Source organism: Helianthus annuus, chromosome 5, assembly GCF_002127325.2.
Source record: "Helianthus annuus cultivar XRQ/B chromosome 5, HanXRQr2.0-SUNRISE, whole genome shotgun sequence".
NCBI classification, from domain to species: domain Eukaryota; kingdom Viridiplantae; phylum Streptophyta; class Magnoliopsida; order Asterales; family Asteraceae; genus Helianthus; species Helianthus annuus.
In genome coordinates this window covers 155,522,854-155,535,938 of record NC_035437.2, presented here as the reverse complement: position 1 = coordinate 155,535,938, position 13,085 = coordinate 155,522,854, and the positions used below count along the sequence as shown (strand labels likewise).

The 13,085-nt window shown below is 47.0% G+C and overlaps 1 non-coding gene across 1 annotated transcript; it reads right to left on the bottom strand.

Moving 5' to 3' along the window:
- Positions 1–505: 505 nt before the first annotated feature.
- LOC118492751 lies at positions 506–612 on the bottom strand. Its single transcript, XR_004894753.1, has one exon. It is a non-coding gene; the product is annotated as a small nucleolar RNA R71 (small nucleolar RNA).
- Between the last annotated feature and the right edge of the window lie 12,473 nt (positions 613–13,085).

Sequence of the window (13,085 nt, the reverse complement as noted above, 5' to 3'; positions counted from 1 at the left end):
GTTCACAGGGGCCACCTTCATTTGCTGCTTCGTCTGAGCCCGAGCGAGATTTCCACGAGCGCCATCGCATTTTCCGAGCTAGTCAGGTACACACTTCATCTTCTACTTCTACTATGGGTGACAACGAAGCCCCAGCTAGGAGAGTCGTCGCAGACTACGCCAGGCCGAATGCGGCCAATGCTCGTTCCAGCATTACCCGACCCGCTATCGGGGTTAATCGCTGGCAGATTCCACCCCAGATCATCACGATGGTTACGAACACCATCCAATTCCATGGACTACCTTCTGAGGACCCGAATGTCCATCTCTCGCGCTTTCAGCTATCTGCGATACGTTCCAGGAGCAAGGTGTCACCGAGGATGCCTGCAAGCTGCGCCTATTTCCATTCTCGCTCGCTGACCGCGCCCATGCTTGGTTGGAATCCCTTCCTGCGGGATCCATTACTACTTGGGCCGGTATGAAAGAAAAATTCTTAGGTAAGTATTTCCCTCCTTCCAAAACCGCTCGTCTGAGGAGCATGATCCAAGAGTTTCGTCAACAGGAGGGAGATTCATTCTACGAGACATGGGAGCGTTTCAAGGAGTTATTACTCAAGTGTCCTCATCACGGATTTGAGGATTGGGCTTTAGTTGAGAGGTTCTATCATGGAGTGACGCCCACTACGAGGAATATGCTGAACACTACTGCCGGTGGCAATCTTCTGACCGCCAAGACACCTGATGAGTGCATGGATATGTTCGAGGATATAGCGATGAGTAGCTACGAGTTTCCTGAGTCTAGAGATTCATCCACTACACATAGAGGAGTGCACAAGATCGATGAGGTCACCAGGATGCAAGCACAGATTGATGCTTTGAAGCAGCAGGTGAGTGATATGAAGGTACAGAAGGAGCAGCTATGCGAGATATGCACTGGTACGCATGACACGACCGCGTGTCCTATTGCCCCTACTGAGACACCAGAGCAGGTAGAGTTTGTGGGAAATCGAAATCAGGGAAATTTTGGGGAGCATTACAATTTGAATTGGAGGAACCACCCGAATTTCAGTTGGAAGAACAACCACCCACCGGGGTTTCAGCAGCGTCAGAACTTGTTTCAGGACGCAGGAGCAGGATCGAGTTCGGGTACGAATAAAAGCCCCACGTTGGAGGAGATGCTGAGGCAGAACCAGGAGACAATGAAGCAGCATCAAGAGACCCTGGTTCAGCAGACACAGTTACTGACTCAGTTCATGACCAGAGAGGAGGCACGACATCAGGAGAACCAGTCGCGATTCTTGGAGCATGAGACTTTCATGAAGAATCAGAGCATGGCTTTCCAGAATCTTGAGAGGACTGTAGGTGCGATGTCAGAGAAGTTGAGTCAGAGACCCCCTGGTGGTCTCCCTAGTAGCACTGAGGGTAATCCAAATGCCACTACAAAGGCTGTTACTACGAGGAGTGGTCGAGGAGCTGTAGAGGTCGAGCCGGTAGTCGATGAGGACCCGGAGGTCGACGAGGTGATTGAGATGGAGACCCCTGCTGGCAAAGTGCACCCTAGGCTGCGCCCAGCAAGTACAGCACAGTCCAGCGGGTCTCCAGTAGAGAAGAAGGATGCAGAGAAGGAGCCGATGAGGGTGTACAAGCCGACACCCCCTTACCCTGGTAGGTTAGTGAAGGGTAAGGACGCGGAGCAGTATGGTCGTTTCATGGAGATGCTGAAGAAGTTACACGTGAACATCCCGCTCGTCGAGGCTTTGGCGAAGATGCCAAAGTATGCGAAGTTTTTGAAGGATCTTCTTACGAATAGGAAGAAATTAGAGGATCTTTCGACTGTCACCCTGAGTGAGGAGTGTTCTGCTGTTGTGCAGAACAAGCTGCCAAAGAAAATGACTGATCCTGGTAGCTTTACCATCCCATGTCTGATTGGGAATCTTACTGTCAGCAATGCGCTTGCTGACCTAGGTGCTAGCATAAATCTCATGCCCTATTCCATTTTCGCTAAGCTTGACCTAGGAGAGCCTTCCCCTACGCGCATGAGTATTCAGCTCGCCGATCGATCGGTGAAGTTTCCTAGGGGCATCGTGGAGAACATGTTGGTGAAGGTCGACAAATTCGTGTTTCCAGTTGACTTCGTCATCCTTGACATGGACGAGGACTCTGAGGTCCCACTGATATTAGGTCGTCCATTCCTTGCCACGGCACGAGCACTCATTGACGTGTACGACGGCAAGTTGACTCTTCGAGTAAATGAGGATGAGGTCACATTCGACATTCAGCGTTCTATGAGGCATACCCAGCAGCATGATGACACTCTATACTTTATCGATACTCTTATGTCACATGTGGGTGGCCTTCTCAGCGAGATTTGTGGGAGAGATGCGTCCGATACACATGATGCTAGTATGGATGATCAGGGGAGTGAGGTCACTGAGTTAGATGTTGAGCAGGACCCTCTGTTGCAGGCTACCGAGCCTTCCCCTAGATTCGAGGTGTTTGAGGTTATCGAGGAGGAGGAGATTCCGAAGGAGAGACCGTCTGTTGAGGCACCCCCGCCCCTGGAGTTGAAGGAGTTGCCGTCTCATCTGGAGTACGCATTCTTGGGCGAGGGATCGCAGTTACCCGTCATCATTTCTGCTGGATTGACGGAGGAGGAGAAGAAGAAGCTGATGAGTGTTTTGAGAGAGCACAAGCAGGCTATTGCGTGGAAGCTGATGGACATCAAGGGTATTAACCCTTCGTTTTGCACGCACAGGATTTTGATGGAAGAGGAGTTTAAGCCGGTGGTTCAGCCTCAGAGAAGGCTAAACCCTAATATGCAGGAGGTTGTGAAGAAAGAGGTGATTAAGTTGCTGGATGCAGGACTGATTTACCCGATTTCGGACTCTGCATGGGTGAGTCCCGTCCAGGTGGTCCCCAAGAAGGGGGGTATGACAATGGTCGTCAACGATAGGAATGAGTTGATACCCACCCGGACCGTCACCGGCTGGCGAGTTTGCATAGATTATCGCAGACTCAATGATGCCACGCGCAAGGATCACTTTCCTTTGCCATTAATTGATCAGATGCTGGAGCGAATGTCAGGACAGCAGTTCTATTGCTTTCTTGATGGATTCTCAGGTTATTTCCAGATCCCTATTGCACTTGAGGATCAGGAAAAGACCATGTGACAACTCGAAATCTAGAACCTTTCGTTGTGTCTTGATGAAACTTGTTTGTACATTATGTGACTAGTTAACTGATTAAACTTAATGATAAACGTGAACTTTTATGTGCTTTGTTATGTGTGCATTCGTATGTATCTATGTATGTATGCGAGCCGAGAACCCAACACGAAACAACAAGGACCCGACTCGAGACCATGTGGTCTCGAGTGAACCGTAACCATTAGGCCGGTTTGGGCCTTTGGCCGGTTGGGCCATTTGGGCCGAAAACCCTTAGCCGAAACCCATGAAGGGTGCAACATTTGGAGCTAATATATATACCACACCTTAGTTAAACCTTGTCATTTGTTGAAACATCACACACACACACTCTCCTATCTTCCCTCTCACTAAAACTCTAGAACACAAACACACCACCAAGCTCTCGGATCCACTCGGTTGGCACAAGAACTCCCGGATTTGGACTTTGGATCGGCACACACACACTTCACCAACCGGTTAGTATTTATCATGTTTATTGAATGATGTTTGTTGTTGATTACATGATAATATGAGTAATATGATTCAACTAGTGTAAGATATGTTTGATGATGTTTATGTGTGTTAAAAAAGCTTTAATGTTGAATGTGTTGCTAAAAGAACTCATGATATCTTATGAACAAATATTACACAAAACCCTTGATTATTGATATTATGAAAAAAAAAAAAAACCGGTTTTGTTTATGTGAAGTATTATGATAATCGGATAGGTGTAGATATGATTTTGAGATGTTTTGATGAGTATGTTAAGTATGTTTCATTATGGTTCATAATTTTGCTAGAATAAAGGTTGATTATGTGATGAATATGTTTGAATATTTGAAGAACACTTTGAATGATAGTTGAAGATATGAAAACCCTTGTGATTTTGATCCACTTTGACTAATAGCCTGATTAGGAAAACTGTTAGTGGAATTCTATTGGTTGTTTCCTGATTTGGGCCTGATTACATTGTACCATTAAGCTGACCGTATCTGCATCAACACGTGAACATGAAAACGACAGCTACCGACTCGCAATCACCCAGTTGCGACTCGCAACCACAGCGTGATGACTCGAGACCACGCGGTTGCGACTCGCAACCATAACAGGACAAGCCGAGACCACAGGTTACGAGTCCCGTTGCGACTCGAGACCTCAGCATGACAAGCCGAAACCATGGTTGCGACACCGGTTGCGACTCGCAACCACCTGAGATCAGCACACACAGCATGACTCGAGACCATGCTTGCGAGTCCGGTTGCGACTCGAGACCACACTTTTGGGCCTAGGTTAGTGGGCCGGACTTAGGAACTTCTGTGCTTCTATACGTGTTGTTTGGGCCTGTTATCACGAGCCCAACTGTTTGGGCCTCACACTTGGACCTTGGGTTTGTATATAACTGTCAAATGTGATACTGTGCACTGTTGTTAAACTGCCATGATAGAAACTGTATGCCGTAACTGCTACTTGAACGTGCACTGCTTGGTTCGAATCTGATTATAAGTGATATCCGTGATAGGACGTTATTGACTACTTGCGACTTGATTGACTTTCTGTGATTAACTGCCGAGCAAACCAAGGTGAGTTCACACCCTCTACAAAGCATGGGATTCCCTGGGTTGGGAACGGGGTTAAGGAACGTGGATTCCTCGTCCTCCTTGGGTAGGACGTCAGTGGTTCAGGAATGTGATTCCTCGTCCGGATGGACGGATAAACGTACTAGACTAAAACTCTATCACGAAGTCCCTCCTTTTTGTATCGACTAATCGCCGGGCCAATGGCGAGCGGGTCATTAGTTAGATAGCGCTATTTAGGTCTGACAAGCCTCACACCGTGCCGCAGAGGACGGGCGTGAACTAATGGATCTGGGGCACGTCAATGATGATAGACATTGATGTTTTTCAGGGCACATAAACATGACTACAGTCAGCAGTCGATATGGTAACGAGTCTAGTGTACGCATGGGGTAGCCCCCACGGCCGAAATGCCTGATAACTAACATGGGGTAGCCCCCACGGCTGGAATGCCGGAGTAACTGGGAATGAACATGTCACGTTTTTAAACTTTGGGGTAACCCCCACGGCAGGATGCCAGTTAAAGGAAACTGTTTTTGAAACAACTAAAACAAACACCCAACCGTGAACTCACTCAACTAGTTGTTGACTCGTTACTACATGCTTTGCAGGACCATAGGTACTCAGCTGGAGCTTGCATGGAGGAGGGTCGTTGTGGGACACGGATTGCTACGTGCTATGTTAAACTTGAAACTTTTGAACTTATGTTATAACTTTAACTTATGCTTCCGCTTGCAACTTAACTTGTTTGTTTTGAAACACCAATCGTATTGGTTAAACTATTACAACTGTTTATATGCTTGTTCAGTATGATTGGTGGCTGGATCCTGGTCAGTCACGCCTCCAAGCGGTAGTACTCCGCAGGTGGGATTTTGGGGGTGTGACAGATTGGTATCAGAGCCATTGGTTATAGTGAACTTGGTTTTAAAGAAGAAACGTTTTTGATAAGACCAGACTATAACCGGTTTAATGCTCAACGGTCCACAACGACACTTCGCTCCTCATGCAAGGCTCGACGTTCTAGGTAATATGATGTGTGTATATTGCCTACTTGTTAGTTACATAGTACATTGCTCATGGTATGCTTGATTAGTATAACTACTGTTGTTTGAACACGTGCGTGCTTACTCTGTCCTACTATCGTACTTTCGCGAACCTCTCTCACACGTATTACTCTTATTATGAAGAATCATGTCTGGACGCGTTAACATGACACAAGCCCAGTTGACGGCTTTGATCAACGAACGAGTTGCCGCAGCGCTTGCAGCTGCAAACGCAGGAGGTATATCCTGCAGTCCGAAATTGTTCTAGGATCATTTGGATCCTACTCTCGTGAACCAACCTTTGTGTTAAACTCTGTCTTTCTTTCACCTACCTTAGGTCAATATGCTCAGGCACCGGTGTGCACTTTTAAGACCTTTATGGACTGTCGACCCACAACTTTTAGCGGCACTGAAGGAGCAGTAGGTCTCCTACACTGGTTTGAGAAACTGGAGTCTGTGTTCGAAATGTGTGAATGCCCTGAAGCGCGCAGGGTAAAGTATGCTACTGGTACTCTCGAGGGTTTAGCCCTCACGTGGTGGAATGCTCAAGTGCAGATGTTAGGGTTGGTTGCTGCCAACGCCACCCCATGGGATGGAACTTCAAGCAGGGGTTCAACTTCGGTGCAAACTCAGTCTCAGCAGAGAAAGACGGACGATCACAAGAGCCCCAGTCAGCAGTCGTCTGGTGGTCAAAGTCATGGTGGGTACAAAGGAAATCACCCCAAATGCAATCGTTGCAACCTACACCACAGTGGGCCATGCACCAGGGGCAACTGTCATCGGTGCAACAAGCCTGGTCATGTTGCAAAGGATTGCAGGAGCGCATACCCCGCCAATCAGAATCGTCAGCAACCTCAGCAGAACCAGCGACAGCAGCAGGGTAACAACAAAGGGTGCTTTCAGTGTGGAGCTGAAGGTCATTTTAAGAAAGATTGTCCCCAACTGAACCAGAACAACAACAACAATCAGGGGAATGGTAACAATGGGAACAACAACAACAATGGTGCTAGGGGACGAGTGTTCGTGATTGGTCAAGGTGAAGCAAGGAATGATCCCAACGTGGTGACGGGTAAGTTCCTTCTCGACGACTTTTATGTTACAGTTTTATTTGATTCGGGTGCCGATACTAGCTATGTGTCACTAGAAGTTAGTAAGATGCTTAAGCGTATTCCTACACCCCTGAGCGACAAGCACACTGTAGAGCTAGCTAATGGTAAGAGTTTGGAAGCCTCACACGTAGTCAAGGGTTGCCAGCTTATTCTCGCTAACCAGACCTTCTCTATTGATCTTATTCCTATTGTCTTGGGTAGTTTCGACGTTGTCATTGGAATGGATTGGTTATCCCAACACCGAGCAGAGATTCTTTGCAACGAGAAGATCGTTCGTATTCCTGGTTTTGGTAGTGAACCTCTCATGATTCGTGGCGACAAGAGAAGTGCTGTTGAGAACATCATCTCTCTTCTTAAGGCTCAGAAATGCTTACGAAAGGGGCACACTGCGATTTTGGCTCTAGTTACTGACACTACAAAGAAGGAGAAGAAGCTAGAAGATTTTCCCGTTGTACGCGACTATCCTGAGGTATTCCCCGAGGAATTACCTGGTCTTCCGCCCCATCGCCAAGTCGAGTTTCAGATTGAACTAACTCCTGGAGCTGCGCCTGTAGCCCGTGCACCTTATCGATTAGCGCCATCAGAATTGGAAGAACTCTCCACGCAACTACAAGAACTCTTGGATAAGGGTTTCATTCGTCCTAGCTCATCGCCTTGGGGAGCCCCAGTACTTTTTGTGAAGAAGAAGGATGGTACCTTCAGAATGTGTATCGACTATCGTGAACTCAACAAGGTGACTGTGAAGAATCGTTATCCTCTACCGCGTATTGACGACTTGTTCGACCAGTTGCAGGGGTCGAGCTACTACTCAAAGATCGATCTGAGATCGGGATATCACCAGTTGAGAGTTCGAGAAGAGGATGTCTCTAAGACGGCCTTTAGGACTCGATACGGGCACTATGAGTTTCTGGTCATGCCGTTTGGGCTGACGAACGCACCGGCAGTTTTTATGGATTTGATGAACCGAGTTTGCAAACCGTACCTGGACAAGTTTGTTATAGTCTTCATCGATGACATCCTGATCTATTCTAAGAGTAAAGAGGCGCACGAACAGCATCTACGACTTATTCTGGAACTCCTTCGGAAGGAACAGCTTTACGCAAAGTTCTCGAAATGCGACTTCTGGCTTCGTGAAGTCCATTTCCTAGGGCATGTGGTGAACAAGGATGGGATTCACGTTGATCCATCCAAAGTGGACTCTATTAAGAACTGGCCTGCGCCTCGCACACCAAAGGAGATTCGCCAATTCTTGGGATTGGCAGGTTACTACAGGAGATTCATTAAGGATTTTTCTAAGATTGCGCAGCCTCTGACCTTGTTAACACAGAAAGGCGCTGTCTATCATTGGGGAAATGCACAAGAGTTGGCTTTTCAGCATCTAAAGGATAGACTTTGTAGTGCACCTATCCTTTCACTGCCAGAGGGCACAGACGATTTTGTGGTTTACTGTGATGCATCAATTCAGGGTCTTGGTTGTGTATTGATGCAACGAGATAAAGTCATAGCCTACGCCTCACGACAACTCAAAGTTCACGAGAAGAACTACACTACGCATGATTTAGAGCTGGGAGCTGGTGTTTTCGCACTTAAACTATGGCGGCATTACCTTTACGGAACCAAGTGCGCCATCTACACCGACCACAGAAGTCTAGAACACATATTCAAGCAGAAGGAACTGAATATGCGGCAGCGACGATGGGTCGAGCTGCTGAATGACTACGAGTGCTCTATCAGGTATCACCCGGGCAAGGCCAATGTAGTGGCGGACGCCCTCAGTCGAAAGGACACTACGCCTAAGCGCGTAAGAGCTCTACAACTCACGATCCATTCTAGTCTACCTTCGCAGATACGAGCTGCTCAGATAGAAGCACTGAAACCAGAGAACGTTAGAGCTGAAGCCCTACGCGGGTCGAGGCAACGCTTAGAACAGAAGGAAGACGGTGCTTATTATGTAACAGGACGCATTTGGGTCCCACTCTATGGCGACTTACGAGAACTTGTGATGGATGAAGCGCACAAATCTCGCTACTCGGTACACCCTGGTTCGGACAAGATGTACCACGATATTAAGACTACGTATTGGTGGCCTAGCATGAAGGCCCACATAGCAACTTATGTCAGCAAGTGTTTGACTTGTGCGCGAGTCAAGACGGAATATCAGAAACCCTCAGGCCTACTTCAGCAACCAGAGATACCACAATGGAAATGGGAGCAAATTTCCATGGATTTCGTTACTGGCCTACCTAGATCACAGCGCGGAAACGATACTATCTGGGTGATCGTGGATCGACTCACGAAATCCGCACACTTTTTGGCAATTAAAGAAACAGATAAATTCTCCACGCTAGCGGAGATATACCTCAAGGAAGTTGTTTCGAGGCACGGGGTGCCCACCTCTATCATCTCTGATCGAGATGCACGTTTTACTTCAGAACTGTGGCAGGCAATGCACAAGTCTTTTGGCTCACGTTTAGATATGAGCACAGCGTATCACCCACAGACGGACGGGCAGTCCGAACGCACTATTCAGACATTAGAAGACATGCTTCGCGCTTGTGTAATCGACTTTGGCAACAGCTGGGAAAGGCATCTGCCACTCGTGGAATTCTCGTACAATAACAGCTACCACACCAGCATTAAAGCTGCTCCGTTTGAGGCACTGTACGGACGTAAATGCCGGTCACCTCTTTGTTGGGCAGAGGTGGGGGATAGTCAAATCACTAGTCCAGAACATGTGGTAGACACTACTGAGCGGATTGCTCAAATACGACAACGCATGGCGGCCGCTCGTGACCGTCAGAAGGCCTACGCCGATAAGGGCAGGAAACCACTTGAGCTCCAGGTTGGGGAGCGGGTATTACTCAAAGTTTCACCCTGGAAGGGTGTGGTTCGTTTTGGTAAACGCGGCAAACTCAACCCACGATACGTTGGACCTTTTGAAATCATTGAGAAAATAGGCAAGGTGGCCTACAGACTGAACTTACCAGCAGAACTCGGTGCAGTTCACAACGTTTTCCATGTGTCGAATCTGAAGAAGTGTCTGTCAGATGAGACGCACGTAGTTCCTCTGAAGGAACTCACGATCGACGAACAGTTGAAATTCGTCGAAGAACCTGTCGAAATCACGGACCGGGATGTTAAGGTCCTCAAGAGCACTAGAATACCTCTTGTTCGAGTTCGTTGGAACTCACGTCGCGGCCCCGAGTTTACCTGGGAGCGCGAAGATCGGATGAAACAAAAGTATCCCCAACTGTTTGAGAACAGTACAAACGCTGCTGAGGCTGAAGCTACGGAATTTCGGGACGAAATTCCAGATCAACGGGGGGTGGATGTGACACCCCAGGAGAACCAGGAAAACCATGCAACTTGACTAGCTTCCTCAGTGAGTGCCATCAAATTTCGGGACGAAATTTCTTTCAACTTGGGGATGATGTGACAACTCGAAATCTAGAACCTTTCGTTGTGTCTTGATGAAACTTGTTTGTACATTATGTGACTAGTTAACTGATTAAACTTAATGATAAACGTGAACTTTTATGTGCTTTGTTATGTGTGCATTCGTATGTATCTATGTATGTATGCGAGCCGAGAACCCAACACGAAACAACAAGGACCCGACTCGAGACCATGTGGTCTCGAGTGAACCGTAACCATTAGGCCGGTTTGGGCCTTTGGCCGGTTGGGCCATTTGGGCCGAAAACCCTTAGCCGAAACCCATGAAGGGTGCAACATTTGGAGCTAATATATATACCACACCTTAGTTAAACCTTGTCATTTGTTGAAACATCACACACACACACTCTCCTATCTTCCCTCTCACTAAAACTCTAGAACACAAACACACCACCAAGCTCTCGGATCCACTCGGTTGGCACAAGAACTCCCGGATTTGGACTTTGGATCGGCACACACACACTTCACCAACCGGTTAGTATTTATCATGTTTATTGAATGATGTTTGTTGTTGATTACATGATAATATGAGTAATATGATTCAACTAGTGTAAGATATGTTTGATGATGTTTATGTGTGTTAAAAAAGCTTTAATGTTGAATGTGTTGCTAAAAGAACTCATGATATCTTATGAACAAATATTACACAAAACCCTTGATTATTGATATTATGAAAAAAAAAAACCGGTTTTGTTTATGTGAAGTATTATGATAATCGGATAGGTGTAGATATGATTTTGAGATGTTTTGATGAGTATGTTAAGTATGTTTCATTATGGTTCATAATTTTGCTAGAATAAAGGTTGATTATGTGATGAATATGTTTGAATATTTGAAGAACACTTTGAATGATAGTTGAAGATATGAAAACCCTTGTGATTTTGATCCACTTTGACTAATAGCCTGATTAGGAAAACTGTTAGTGGAATTCTATTGGTTGTTTCCTGATTTGGGCCTGATTACATTGTACCATTAAGCTGACCGTATCTGCATCAACACGTGAACATGAAAACGACAGCTACCGACTCGCAATCACCCAGTTGCGACTCGCAACCACAGCGTGATGACTCGAGACCACGCGGTTGCGACTCGCAACCATAACAGGACAAGCCGAGACCACAGGTTACGAGTCCCGTTGCGACTCGAGACCTCAGCATGACAAGCCGAAACCATGGTTGCGACACCGGTTGCGACTCGCAACCACCTGAGATCAGCACACACAGCATGACTCGAGACCATGCTTGCGAGTCCGGTTGCGACTCGAGACCACACTTTTGGGCCTAGGTTAGTGGGCCGGACTTAGGAACTTCTGTGCTTCTATACGTGTTGTTTGGGCCTGTTATCACGAGCCCAACTGTTTGGGCCTCACACTTGGACCTTGGGTTTGTATATAACTGTCAAATGTGATACTGTGCACTGTTGTTAAACTGCCATGATAGAAACTGTATGCCGTAACTGCTACTTGAACGTGCACTGCTTGGTTCGAATCTGATTATAAGTGATATCCGTGATAGGACGTTATTGACTACTTGCGACTTGATTGACTTTCTGTGATTAACTGCCGAGCAAACCAAGGTGAGTTCACACCCTCTACAAAGCATGGGATTCCCTGGGTTGGGAACGGGGTTAAGGAACGTGGATTCCTCGTCCTCCTTGGGTAGGACGTCAGTGGTTCAGGAATGTGATTCCTCGTCCGGATGGACGGATAAACGTACTAGACTAAAACTCTATCACGAAGTCCCTCCTTTTTGTATCGACTAATCGCCGGGCCAATGGCGAGCGGGTCATTAGTTAGATAGCGCTATTTAGGTCTGACAAGCCTCACACCGTGCCGCAGAGGACGGGCGTGAACTAATGGATCTGGGGCACGTCAATGATGATAGACATTGATGTTTTTCAGGGCACATAAACATGACTACAGTCAGCAGTCGATATGGTAACGAGTCTAGTGTACGCATGGGGTAGCCCCCACGGCCGAAATGCCTGATAACTAACATGGGGTAGCCCCCACGGCTGGAATGCCGGAGTAACTGGGAATGAACATGTCACGTTTTTAAACTTTGGGGTAACCCCCACGGCAGGATGCCAGTTAAAGGAAACTGTTTTTGAAACAACTAAAACAAACACCCAACCGTGAACTCACTCAACTAGTTGTTGACTCGTTACTACATGCTTTGCAGGACCATAGGTACTCAGCTGGAGCTTGCATGGAGGAGGGTCGTTGTGGGACACGGATTGCTACGTGCTATGTTAAACTTGAAACTTTTGAACTTATGTTATAACTTTAACTTATGCTTCCGCTTGCAACTTAACTTGTTTGTTTTGAAACACCAATCGTATTGGTTAAACTATTACAACTGTTTATATGCTTGTTCAGTATGATTGGTGGCTGGATCCTGGTCAGTCACGCCTCCAAGCGGTAGTACTCCGCAGGTGGGATTTTGGGGGTGTGACAGACCACATTTACATGCCCTTTTGGCACCTTCGCGTATCGACGCATGCCATTTGGGTTATGTAACGCTCCAGCCACATTTCAGCGCTGTATGGTGGCGATCTTTCACGAGTTGATCGAGGACTCCATGGAGGTGTTCATGGATGACTTTTCTGTGTTTATGAGTTCCTTCGATCACTGTCTGCGTAATCTCGAGCGTGTGCTTACTCGATGTGAGGAGACGAACCTGATGCTTAACTGGGAGAAGTGTTATTTTATGGTTTGAGAGGGAATTGTGCTAGGGCACAAGAT